We start from the raw sequence: 13572 nt of genomic DNA on the forward strand, positions 1-13572 counted from the left end.
GTTTGGAGTGCGGGCACCTTTGTTATGTCGGAGATAAATCCCACTTCACAGTATCGTCTGTTGTTATCTGAGAGTCAATGTCAGGTTCAAAGATGAAAGCACACAGAGTGGAAAAAAAGCAGCAGGCAAACTTGTGAACATGAAGTCAACTGCTGTTTTAAGAAGGAATACCCTAGTAGTTCTGTGGCATAGCAGGGACAATAATCCTCATTTTGAGTGGACAACAGAGGAACCTGTTACTGTACTGTACAGGTACTAATGGGATGACTAAGATCTCTCACTGTACTTCAGGACTGTAAACCTTCTCAGTAATGATGTCTCTGCAGGGGGATAAGTTGACCGTTTCCCCTGTCAGTGTGTTCAACACTAGGCAGTTCCCCACTGGAGTGTTCTGGGCCTCATCACGTTCACCCACGTCTATCACGTTCCAGTGAAACAGGGGGGCACAGGCCTGGCGCAGGGGGTGGAGGGAGAGAGAGAAGGAAGGGGAGAGAGAAAGAGAAAGAGAAAGAGGGGGAGAAGGAAAGTGATATAGAGAAAAAGAGAAGGGTAAATCAAAGTGATGTAGAGAATGACAGCAAGAGAAAGAAAGTAAATTAAGAAGGACCAGAGGCATACAAACATTGGTAGAAAAAGAGAGGGGGGTCAGTGGTCGGGAGAAACAAAATGTTAGAAGGAGAATGACAGTGCGAGAGGAAAGAAAATACATTAACGCTACAGAACATTCTAGACGATTCTGTGCTTCCAACTTTGTGGCAACAGTTTGTGGAAGGCCCTTTCCTGTTTCAGCATGACATGTTGACATGACATGTCCCATTGATAAAGCAAGGTCCATACAGAAATGGTTTATCGAGATCGGTGTTGAAGAACTCTCCTGCACAGAGCCCTGACCTCAACCCCATCAAGCACATTTGGTATGAATTGGAACGCCGACTGCGAGCCAAGCCTAATTGCCAAACATCAGTGCCCAATCTCACTAATGTTCTTGTGGATGAATGAAAGAAAGTCCCTGCAGCAATGTTAAGGCATCTAGTGGAAAGCCTTCCCAGAAGAGTGGAGTCTGTTATTTAAAAAAATATATATATATTTCACCTTTATTTAACCAGGTAGGCTAGTTGAGAACAAGTTCTCATTTACGACTGCGACTTGGCCAAGATAAAGCATGGCAGTGTGAACAGACAACACAGAGTTACACATGGAGTAAACAATTAACAAGTCAATAACACAGTAGAAAAAAAAAATAGAAAAAAATAGCAGCACAGGGGAGAACAAATCCATAATAATGCCCATGATTTTGGAATGAGATGTTTGACGAGCAGGTGTCCACATACTTTTGGACATGTAGTGAATATGCTGGTATTACTCTTATATTAAATTGGGCAATGTATGTGGAGCTGGAATGGCTTTTCATCAGATGCTTGTCTGAAATCCCAAAGAGGTTAAGATTTCCCTTCACTGGAACTAAGGGGCCTAACCTGAACCATGAAAAACAGCCCCAGACCATTTTTCCTCCTCCACCAAACTTTACAATTGGCACAATGCATTTGGGCAGGTAGCGTTCTCCTGGCATCCGCCAAACACAGATTCGTTTGATGGACTGCCAGATGGTGAAAAGTCATTCATCACTCAAAAAAAAAACGCATTTCCACTGCACCAGAGTCCAACGGCGGAGAGCTTTACACCACTTCAGCCGACGCTTGGCATTCCTCATGGTGAGCTTAGGCTTATGTGTGGCTGCTCAGCCACGGAAACCCATTTCATGAAGCTCCCGACAAACAGTTATTGTGCTGATGTTGCTTCCAGAGGCAGTTTGGAACTCGGTAGTGAGTGTTGCAAGACGATTTTTACGTAGTACGCACTTCAGCACTCAACAGTCCCATTCTGTCAGCTTGTGTGGCCTAGCACTAGCACTTGTTGCTCGTAGACTTTTCCACTTCACAATAACAGCACTCACAGTTGACTGGGGCAGCTCTAGGAGGGCGGAAGTTTGACAAACTGACTCGTTGGAAAGGTGGCCTCCTATGACAGTGCCACATTGAAAGTCACTGAGCGCTTCAGTAAGGCCATTTTACCATTAATGTTTGTCTATGGAGATTGCATGGCGGTGTGCTCAATTTTATACACCTGTCAGCAACGGGTGTGGCTGAAATAGCCGAATCGACATGTTTTTACTTACTTTCATGTATACAGTGTAGTTTAACAGATACCATAAAAACGATGCAACGCCTACTGAATGATGCCATGTCAAAATTTAAGCAGTCTGGGGGTAAGAAACTAGTAGTGTCTATCAAATAGTACACTGCAATACTTACATTTTGTTGCTAAACTGATAGAAATCTGTAGAGAGGCCAGAGAACTCAGTGAAGTTAACCAGGTTTAGATTTAAGGTGTCAGAGTAATGTGGGAGAGCAAATAGCAGGAGACCCATCATTTGTATTGATGTATGAATGCGGTGTTCCTCCATCTTTTTCAGCTCTAACGCTTCTCCATCTCTGTCAACTCCCTCACCTAAAGGTAAGTACCCTCACTGCAAGTGAAACTGTAATCCAATTCCTTGCCAAATGTGTTCTTCCTATGTGAGTAATTCTTATCATCTTCGTTTGTTTCCGCAAGGCAGGGAACTTACACAGTAATGTCGAGAGGGCTGTCATAGGTAGTGCAGAGAGTTGTTGATGTGAGGTGAAGGATTTTTTTCTTGCTAAGCGAAATGTATTGCATTGTAGTGAGTGGAGTGTAACTAACTGCTTCCTGTAGATAGGACTTTGCAGAGAATATTTTGCACAATGAAGTGAAGTGAAGAGTCTGTCAGAACAGAACTGCAGCTCTCACACACATTAGAACATACATTTATAGTGTTATATTAACTTGTAAACAATGTCTCTCATAGTACATTAATTAATTTTTAAAAATTGCATTAAGTACACGATTCAAGAGTGTGCCAACGTATAAAACTATTGTGATATTGATCCAAATACAATGTTTTCTATTTTCTTCTCTCAGTTGGGAGCGAGAAAGAGAGAGAATGACAGGAGCACACACCGACACAGACACAGATACAGACACACAGACACATGCACAGTTCAGGGTTGCTGGGTTTGAGATATTAAGGAGTCAATGGTCAATTACACCCAACCCTTTCCTTCCCAGATGAGTCCTCCCCATGGCATTCATGGAAACAGATGGACAATTTAAGTGGACCTGACACAAAATGACTCCTGTAGCTTCACACTCTTTTAACAACCCCCTACCCTGTACACATGGTAGGACAACTCATAAGTTTGGTATGTTCAGCTTTAATAAACTCTTGCACAGAGGACATGAAAAACATTACAGTATGTTCATTTCAATATAGTGAAAAACAAATGTAAAATTAATTATATAATAAAGAATATTTTACTGAGTCATACAGTTGTCATTTAAATATGTATTACAGGACAAACCCCATGATAGTGTTATATAAAAACAGATTTCATAGTGATCTGTCCCATAATGTGAATGACTACACAGCTGGTACCCCTACTTTAACAGACCTGAATGAAATCACCTTGGACACTCATTAACATTTCTAGGCTTTGGTCTGAATATAAATGATCTGCTTCTATAGATGGTTCAGCACCTCCGAGGTACAAAGATGCACACAATGAAGTCAAACGGACAAACAACATGATTGTGAAGAACCTGAGATGGTGGATTAGTGTTTTGTTCAGTTCTTAAATGTATCAGAACTAGCCAGAAAGGAAAAAAACAGTGGACAAATACAAAAGAGAGGTGAGAGCTGTCTCCCAGAAAATACAGCAGAATATATTATTATAGCTTAATTGTAGATGTGCATGAATACTGTATATGTGTACAACTTTCAGGTTTCTTCACTCACCAATACTTATGTACACCAGTGGTCAGATATCGAATAATGGTTTGTGGTTCACTGGTCAACTGTGGTCAATGGTTGGAGAATGGTTAGAAAAAGACTTCCATCTCTACTACTCCACGGTGTGTTCCAAGGTTTGTTTGGGTCCTTCGGAAACAGTTCTTTAAACTCTGGAAACCAGTACCCCAGGGCAACCCCATCGTGGGGAGAGCACAAGATCATGTGGGGCCATAGCACCACCGAGGCCAGACTGGCGAAGAGGAAGATGGCAGTGCCCACAAATTCACACAGGAGGTCCCAGAGGAAGGAGAGTGTCCAAATGTTTTTCAGAACCAGCACCAGACTGGAAAGGACTTGCATGATGGATGAATGAATCTCTGTTTCTCTGTCAGTTTGTTGCTCTGCCATGAAACACATCCAGGAGTCAGCAGCAGCAGAATCAAACAACCACAAGGGACTTCAATGGGAATCTATATAGAGGGGGCACCTACCGCTGTGTCATGCATATATCAGAAAGGTATATGCTCTTTCTTTTCCCTCTGAGATTATTCACCTGCCCCCTCAGTATACTGCTTGTATTGTGATGTGTACTGTAGGTGGGTAAGGCTGGAGGGGAGGTGAGGAGGCTTACATTAGCTTAGCCAATGAATATTTTAGCTTTCTGATTTTCCATACTCTCAGATGGCTGCCGGTAAATATCGAGAGGTGTCTTCTTTCCGGGGGGCCATAGATTTATCCATAGGTAATGAGGGGCCACTAGCTAGGGGCCGCTAGCTTCTGGTTTCTCTTTGCAGTCTGGGGTCTCCCCTCTTCCTTCTCCCTGCTGCTAACTCTCTCATATACACCCTTGCCTCTGTTTCTCAAAGAAAAGTGCTTCACCACAGAGGATTATAGGGTTACCTGAAGCTTTCTATGTTTCAGATAGAAGAGGAGTGTGGCTGAGGATTGAGCTGAACAAGCCAAAGCCAACTAACTGATTTGCAATTATTGATGCCCAGGGATTCATCCAAAATGTGTATTTTCCTGACCTTGGGTCAACCAGAGTTTAGGATCAATTTATGTAATTTTAAATAAACTGATCAAGATACTGTATATTCTGTCCACCCCAAAACAAGCCAAATACAGCATTTTAAGCCAGCGTAGTAGGTAAAAGGTGCCAAGAGAGGGAGCTCTCTTATGACAGAGAGTGGCCAGGGAAGTTTCACTGTAACATGGTGACTAAGAGAGGGTGGGAGGAACTAAAAACGAACACAGTAAAGCATGTAAAGGCCAGTTAGGGCCAATGTCAGTAGAGTTATACTGAGATTCCCCTGCAGAGATAGCTTCCTACCAAGGTCATGGAAATTGACATAGTAGCTGAGACTGATTGAGTAAGGACAGGGATAACTGTGTAAAATATGGTAAGGCGAGATTGTGTTTCAACAAAATGTGGAGATGGGGGATGAATGTAGATGACAGGGAACATCATAGTAGAAGTCTACAGTATGAGCCTTTAGACTACAAAGTATAAGTTGGTGTGTGTGTGTTAATTAACAAGGGGAAGCTATTGAGGCATGCATTTCTGAAAGGTTCTTCATATATAGAACACGAGGTGGGCATCTTCAAAAAGTAGCCAGCAGTCTTTTCTTCCTTATAATTAGAACAAAAGTTAAGAATGGCTAGGTGGGATTCATTGTACCCTACTGTGAAGATACTGAGTAATGAAATACAGTATATAGATGAATTGAGTTAGTGTAGAATCTGCTATCCTTCAGTTATTAATCATTTCTCCATCATCTATACCGATTCCTGCCTCCTTGTCTCCCCATTCTCTTGCTTTCCTGTCTTAGTTCCTTAGTTTCGACCAGACGTCATCGCGCACATGCACTGCCACTGAGTTCATCTCTTTTTTTACCGATGCAGATCTTTTCAGCTTGTTCAGTCAAATGACTGAATCAGACAGAATTATAACAGGCAATATCTGCTCTACTCTGTTCAGAATCACTGGAAGAAGCAGACGAGGCGATCCAATTTCGAACCCCTGGACCAGGCAATTCATCAATATAAGGGAAAAAAAAATTCCGCTAATATCAACCTGCCTCTTGCCGACTCAAACTATCTGCCTCCTGTGTCTGCATCTGGGTCTCGCCCTGTGTAGTTATAGTATGAACTGGCCATGACAGACCCAGCAGCCTCGGACCAGCTCCGCAACACTGCATAGAGTCACTATAGGAAGACATGAGGAGCTTCTTCTGAACCTAATGGAGGGGTTCCATTCACTCGCGGAATGCCATGACCAGGGGTTCAAGATGTTACTATAGTAATTCCGTGGATTTTGTCACAGGCAGCATGCCACAACAGAGACTTCCCAGTCGCTCAGTAACTCCCCTACCAGTGGTGGGTTTGTACAGCTTACCCCAGGAGGGAGAGGGGGTCTGTTCTCGGTCACACACGGTCCTTCGCTGCTGCTTGCGCCCCTCCCGAAGAAACCCAGAAGTCCCGACGTCTGGATTTCCGAGAGGAGCCGATGGGGGACTCGTGTACTCCGGAGCGTATGGAACTGAGCAGAGCTAGACTATCGCATAAGGTCAGTTCACGAAGGCTAAGCTCCAATTGTTGTCCGGTGCCACAGGGCATTACACAGCCACCTGCCCAGTAAAGAGTCCAGGCTCATTAATAGGAATGAGTACACTGGGGCCCCAGACTGGGAGTTCTCTAACTAGCTCAGCGACTCTGGGGCAGATGAGAGTTTTATGGACGCTACCCTGGTATCTGAGTTAGGTACAGTATCCCCACTCAACTCCTCTCCGTTCCCATGAACGCCAGAGCTGTGGATGTCCGCTCCATTGGCAGGGTCATGCACAGCACAGTTCCCCTTAATCTGCGGGTATCTGGCAATCACAGTGAGTCAATACAGTTTCCCCTCATTGAATCTCCCCATGTTCCTGATGTTTTGGGATTTTCTTGGCTCCAGAAGCACAACCCTGCTATTGACTGGACAATGGGTTCAATCCTGGGTTGGAGCCTGTTCTGTCATTCATGTTGCCTTAAGGCTGCGCAGCCTCCCGATAGACGTCCTCCTCCATGTTTACGTAAAGCCTCAGATCTCTCTGCCGCAGAGTACCATGACCTCCTGGAGGTGTTCAGCAAGGCTCGTGCTACCTCTCTTCCTCCACATCATCCCTACGATTGCGCTATTGACCTCTCGGTCAACCAACAGTTCCACAAACGATGCAATCTCTATTGCACTCCACACTGCCCTTTCACATCTGGACAAAAGGAACACCTATGTGAGAATGCTATTCACTGACTGCAGCTCAGCGTTCAACACCATGGTGCCCTCAAAGCGCATCACTAAGGACCCTGGGACTAAACACCTCCCTCTGCAACTGGATCCTGGACTTTGTGACAGGCCGTCCCCAGGTGGTAAGGGTAAGAAACAACACATCCACCATGCTGATCCTCAACACGGGGGCCCCACAGGGGTGCGTGCACAGTCCCCTCCTGTACTCCTTGTTCACTCATGACTGCACACCATCATTAAGTTTGCTGATGACACAACAGGCCTAATTCCCAGACAACGATGAGACAGCCTATAGGGAGATGGTCAGAGGCCTGTGGTGCAAGGAGAACAACCTCTCCCTCAACATGATCAATACAAAGGAGATGATTATAGACTACAGGAAAAGGAGGACCGAGCATGCCCCTGTTCTCATCGACGGGGCTGTAGTGGAGCAGGTTGAGAGCTTCAAGTTCCTTGGCGTCCAAGTCACCAACAAAGCAACATGGTCCAAGCACACCAAGACAGTCGTGAAGAGGGCATGACAAAACCTATTCCCCCTCAGGAGACTGAAAATATTTGGCATGGGTCCTCAGATCCTTAAAAGGTTTTACAACTGCACCGTCGAGAGCATCCTGACGGGTTGCATCACTGCCTGGTATGGAAACTGCTCGGCCTCTGACCGCAAGGCACTATAGAAGGTAGTGCGTACTGCCCAGTACATCACCAGGGGCAAAGCTTCCTGCCATCCAGGACCTCTATACCAGGCGGTGTCAGAGGAAGGCCCTAAAAATGTTCAAAGACTCCAGCCACCTTAGTCATAGACTGTTCTCTCTGCTACCGCATGGCAAGCGGTACCGGAGAGCCAAGTCTAGGTCCAAGAGGCTTCAAAACAGCACATTGACTCTGTACTGGTACCCCATGTATTTTTCCCCGATTCTGTTAATTACTGCTGCTCTTTAAATATTTGGTATTCTTATCTCTTACTTTAAAAAAAAATGTGTTTTCTTAAAACTGCATTTTTGGATTAAGGGCTTGTATGTACGCATTTCACTGTAAAGTCTACACCTGTTGTATTCGGCGCATGTGACAAATACAATTTGATTTGATTTGGTGAAATGCCTGAGCAGTTTCCTTCCTATCCGGCAACTGAGTAAGGAAGAATGCCTGTATATGTGTGTTGACTGGGTGTATTGACACCATCTAAAGTGTAATTTATACCATGCTCAAAGGGATATTCAATGTTCGCTTTTTACATTTTCACCCATCTACCAATACTGTAGGTGCCCTTCTTTGCAAGACATTGGAAAACCTCCCTGGTCTTTGTGGTCAGATCTAGCATGTTTCCCATGCTTGTTCAATGAACCATAAACAATTAATGAACCTGCACCTTTGGAACGTTCGTTAAAACTTCTTATGGCTTGGGGGTACTATTTCAACGTTTGGATGAGAACCATGCCCAAAGTAAACTGCCTGTTACTCAGGCCCAGAAGCTAGGATATGCATATAATATATGGTAGATTTTTCCAAAACTGTTAAAATAACGTCTGTGAGTATAACAGAACTGATATGACAGGCAAAAACCAGAGGAAAATCCATCCAGTAAGTGGGATTTATTTTGATGTGGGTAGTTTTCAATTGAATGCCTATTGAGTATCTAATGGGTTAGGACCTAGATTGCAGCTCCTATGGCTTCCACTAGATGTCAACAGTCTTTAGACATTGTTTCAGGCTTGTTTTCCGAAAAATGAAGAAGAATGAGACCTTTCTGTCAGTGGACTGAGGAAGCATGCAGTGCTGGTTTGCACGTGACCGTGTTGTTTTTCCTTTCTATTGAATACGCTATTGTCCGGTTTAAATTTTATTATGGTTTATGTGTCAGTTGTTGAATCTTGTTATGTTCATTCAAATCTTTACACATTAAGTTTGCTGAAAATAAACGCAGTTGATAGTGAGAGTTTATTTTATGTGTAGGGTACAGAAAAAATAATGTTAAACACTATTATTGCACACAAAGGGAGTCCATGCAACTTATTGTCACATTGTTTAGCAGATTTTTACTCCTGAACTTTTTTAGGCTTGCCATAACATAGTGGTTGAATACTTATTGACTCAAGACATTTCAGCTTGAAATGTTTTATCAATTTGTAAGCATTTAGAAAAACATAATTCCGCTTTGACATTATGGGGTATTATGTGTAGGTCGGTGACAAAAAAAACAAATGTTAATACATCTTGAATTCAGGCTGTCACACAACAAAATGTGGAACAAGTCAAATGGTGTGAATACTTTCTGAAGGAACCGTAAACATCAAATGATATTTATTCCTGACCAGCGTTGTCACAATTGTATGAATGCCCATTCCTGCCTCCCATTGTTTAAAATATAAACGTCAATACTCTCTCAAAATGTCGAGGTGGGAGGTTATTCTCATCGGGCCCAGAGTTTTTCCTGATCTGGTAGGCTAAAACTCTGGACCCTAGTAATAAATCAACGGTGAAATGTTTTTACATGGGCTATGATGGGCCCAGATATATTCTAATCAGGTCATGTGGTTTCTATAATTCAACACCCAGCAATAGTTTTAAGTCCTGTTGAGCTGACATATATTTTGAATTGTTTATCTATGGTTTTAGTCATCAATCTAGCAAGAGGGCAATATTGTATTAATCAGTTGCTGGAGTGGAAGGAAAGCCCTCAGGGATTTCACCATGAGGCCAATGGGAACTTTGAAGGCCATGATCGTCACGCCCTGGCCATAGAGAGGCTTTTTTTTCTCTATTTTGGTTAGGCTAGGGTGTGACAAGGGTGGGCATTCTAGTTTCTTTATTTCTATGTTTTCTATTTTTTGTTTTTGGCCGAGTGTGGTTCCCAATCAGAGGCAGCTGTCTATCATTGTCTCTGATTGGGAATCATACTTAGGCAGCCTTTTTTCCCACCTGTGTTTTGTGGGTAGTTGTTTTCTGTATAGTTTATTTGCCTTACAGAACTGTTCGTTTTTCACTTTGTTATTTTGTTTATGAGTAATAAAGAATTATGAACACTTACCATGCTGCGTTTTGGTCCATGCCGTCCGACGAGAGCCGTAACAATGATAGAATAAAACTGAGGATGGATCAACAACACTGTAGTTACTTTAAAAAACTAACCTACATGACAGAGTGAAAAGAATGAAGCCAAAACATGCATCCTGTTTGCAATAAGGCACTGAAGTAAAACTGCAAAAAATGTGACAAAGAAATGTACTTTCCCTGAATACAAAGTGTTATGTTTGGGGCAAATCCAACACAATACATCACTGAGTACCACTCTTTATATTTTCAAGCATAGTGGTGGCTGCATCATGTTATCCGCAAGGACTAGGAATAGAGCACAGACACTGGGAGATAAATTCACCTTTCAGCAGGACAATAACCTAAAATACAAAGTCAAATACACACTGGAGTTGCTTACCAAGATGATAGTGAATGTTCCTGCAATGTTCCCTCCTCCTGTGATTGGAGCATCCCCTAAAATACTGTCTCTTTCATTGCAGTTCACGCCCGCTGCCTCCTATATAAGCTGGGGTGAACATCTGTGAGGGCAGTTTGGGGAGCGGGAGTGTGCTAGAGTACAAGCTGGCCGGCAAAACTACAAAGGCCTGAGCAGGGGAGCTCTGGCTGGAGCTAGCTCATAGTGGCATCCGTCCTAAACATAGCTCACCCTGTGTTCAGGGTTGCAGGTTATTGTTTGTAGTTCTGATCAGTGTAAAGGAAAGAATGAATGGGGGCATGTATCGTGAGATTTTGAGTGAAAACCTCATTCCATCAGCAAGGGCATTGAAGATTAAACGTGGCTGAGTCTTTCAGCATGACAATGATCCCAAACACACCGTCCGGGCAATGAAGGAGTGACTTCGTAAGAAGCATTTCAAAGTCCTGGAGTGGCCTAGCCAGTCTCCAGATCTCCAGCCCATAGAAAATCTTTGAAGGGAGTTGAAAGTCCGTGTTGCCCAGCAACAGCCCCCAGCAACAGCCCCCAGCAACAGTGTGTAAAAAACTTGTGAAGACTTACAGAAAACGATTGACCTCTGTCATTGCCAACAAAGGGTATACAAAGTATTGAGATAAACTTTTATTATTGACCAAATACTTATTTTCCACCCTAATTTGCAAATAAATTCCTTAAAAATCCTACAATGTGATTTTCTGGATTTTTTCTCTCATTTTGTCTGTCATAGTTGAAGTGTACCTTGATGAAAATTACAGGCCTTTCTCATCTTTTTAAGTGGAGAACTTGCACAATTGGTGGCTGACTAAATACTTTTTTGCCCCACTGTATAGCGTCATATCCAAGAAGAGTGTGTGTAGATTGATGAGGAAAAAAAGCTATTTAATACATTTTACAATAAGGTTGTAAACTAACAATGTGGAAAAAGTCAAGGGGTTGGAATACTTTCCGAAGGCACTGTAGCGGTGTAGGAGTCCACCTTGGGGCCCTTCAAACAATCACAATCATTTCATTCATACAGGCCTAGTTCGGTGCCCCTGGTCTGTCCCGGGTTGGGTTATGCCAAATGCAAACGGCTTGTAAATTGTGATAAGTGCCAATGACACCTGTTCCAATGTGCGCTTTTTGGTCTGATCGTCTCTGACTACTGAGTCACAGGTTTGCGTCTCAAATGACACCCTATATAGTGTACTCCATTTGACCAGATCCCATTGGTCACTCCTACTTTTGACCAAGGGCTAACGGTGCCATTTGCGACGCAGCCAACATCATATAGCAGCTAAGTTGTATTTTGGTGATGGCTTTATGACCTTGGCAGCGGAGTCAGAAGTCGTAATGCACACTGCCAGAACCATTTGAAGATGGAAATGGTCAGACCTAAGCGGAGCTTTTATTATTGAGCTTCTCTGGCTGTTTTATTGCAGTTTAAATAATCTAATGAAGGAATCATAAACACTTTATTGCACGACTGGAAAGTTTTTTTTGAAAGGGCTTCTGTGCTGTAGTAAGCCCATCATAAATGTGGTAAAATGTCAATGTGGTTTCATTGACTTGTTTTCATGCAATGTTTGGTACACTGAACAATCATTGAAATCATTAGCTATGCGTCAGTCATGTACCCTTGATATTATTAATATGGAAACGAGGGATGGAAATGGATGACTGCTTAAAGTGTGTGTGTGTGTGTGTGCACGCACTTGTGCATACATGTATGCATATGTGTTGTTATCCCTTAGTTTTCTAATGTCATCAGATGTCTTTCAGACAGACAGTAAACCAGCTTAAAAGGACACGTTGAACAACATGCTTTTAAAGACTATTTTCACTAGAGGGCAACGTTGTTTCTTTGAAACAGACCAGCTCAGTCAGATGTACTGTAGTAGTATTCACCAAAATGTGTCCCGGGGGAACTACAGTAAGCAGGCTTATGCTCATCCACTCATCAGGTCCTCTCTCAAAATACAACGTAGTTCATTAATCTGTTCAGAGCTTTGATATAGTGCTCCAGGTTTGCTTTGCAAATAAGCAGTGCTAAAAACATGAAAGTCAATCCCTCTCCTACTGTTTTTTATTTTACCTTTATTTAACCAGGCAAGTCAGTTAAGAACAAATTCTTATTTTCAATGCCGGCCTGGGAACAGTGGGTTAACTGCCTGTTCAGGGGCAGAACGACAGATTTGTACCTTGTCAGCTCAGGGGTTTGAACTCGCAACCTTACTAGTCCAACGCTCTAACCACTAGGCTACCCTGCCGCCCCAAGTCTGCACGTAATTGATATCACCTTGGTAACATCTGCACTCGTTTAAAACAGCTTCACCACCCCCACCAACACGAAGCAGTGAGCCTAATCAAACAACTCAGGATATCCATGATCTTGTTTAAGTGTACATGTCAATTTATAAAGATGACATGAAAAGCCAATTAATTGCACAATGTGTTAGTTCACATTTCTTACATGTTACTTAGAGCGTGAAATAGAGATTGAGACAGGAAGAATCCAAGAGAGGCAGGCCGTTGAATAGAGAAAAGGCAGTGGTCCAGTGGAACACCAACACCAACAATCTCATTGCGCCTCACATGCTATTGTATTCTGACATGACATTGAAATAAGAGCTGATGGGGAGAGAAGCTTATGTTGGCAGGCAAGTGGCATGTGATCAAGGCTCGAGGCGCCAGGCTCCAAGGTCTCCAGTTTGTCCGGCTCTGGGATGATTAGTGATAGCCAGGAGTGCTCACTGGAACCTAATTTCTGAATAAATAGTAGTGTCGCTAAGGGGTGTTGTTCAACTGGTCAATTGCTTGATAAAGAGTGATTCCCATGGCTAAATGGTAGACGGTGATCATCAGCAGGAGCCCTAGAGAGGTTTTACAGTGAACCGTGGCAGACTATTAGGGCTTCTATCAGTCACTCCTCTCCATTCAGTTGGTTTAGTTACAGGGGCTGTGCTTGTCTTT

Source organism: Oncorhynchus masou, chromosome 14 (assembly GCF_036934945.1).
Source record: "Oncorhynchus masou masou isolate Uvic2021 chromosome 14, UVic_Omas_1.1, whole genome shotgun sequence".
Classification (NCBI taxonomy): domain Eukaryota; kingdom Metazoa; phylum Chordata; class Actinopteri; order Salmoniformes; family Salmonidae; genus Oncorhynchus; species Oncorhynchus masou.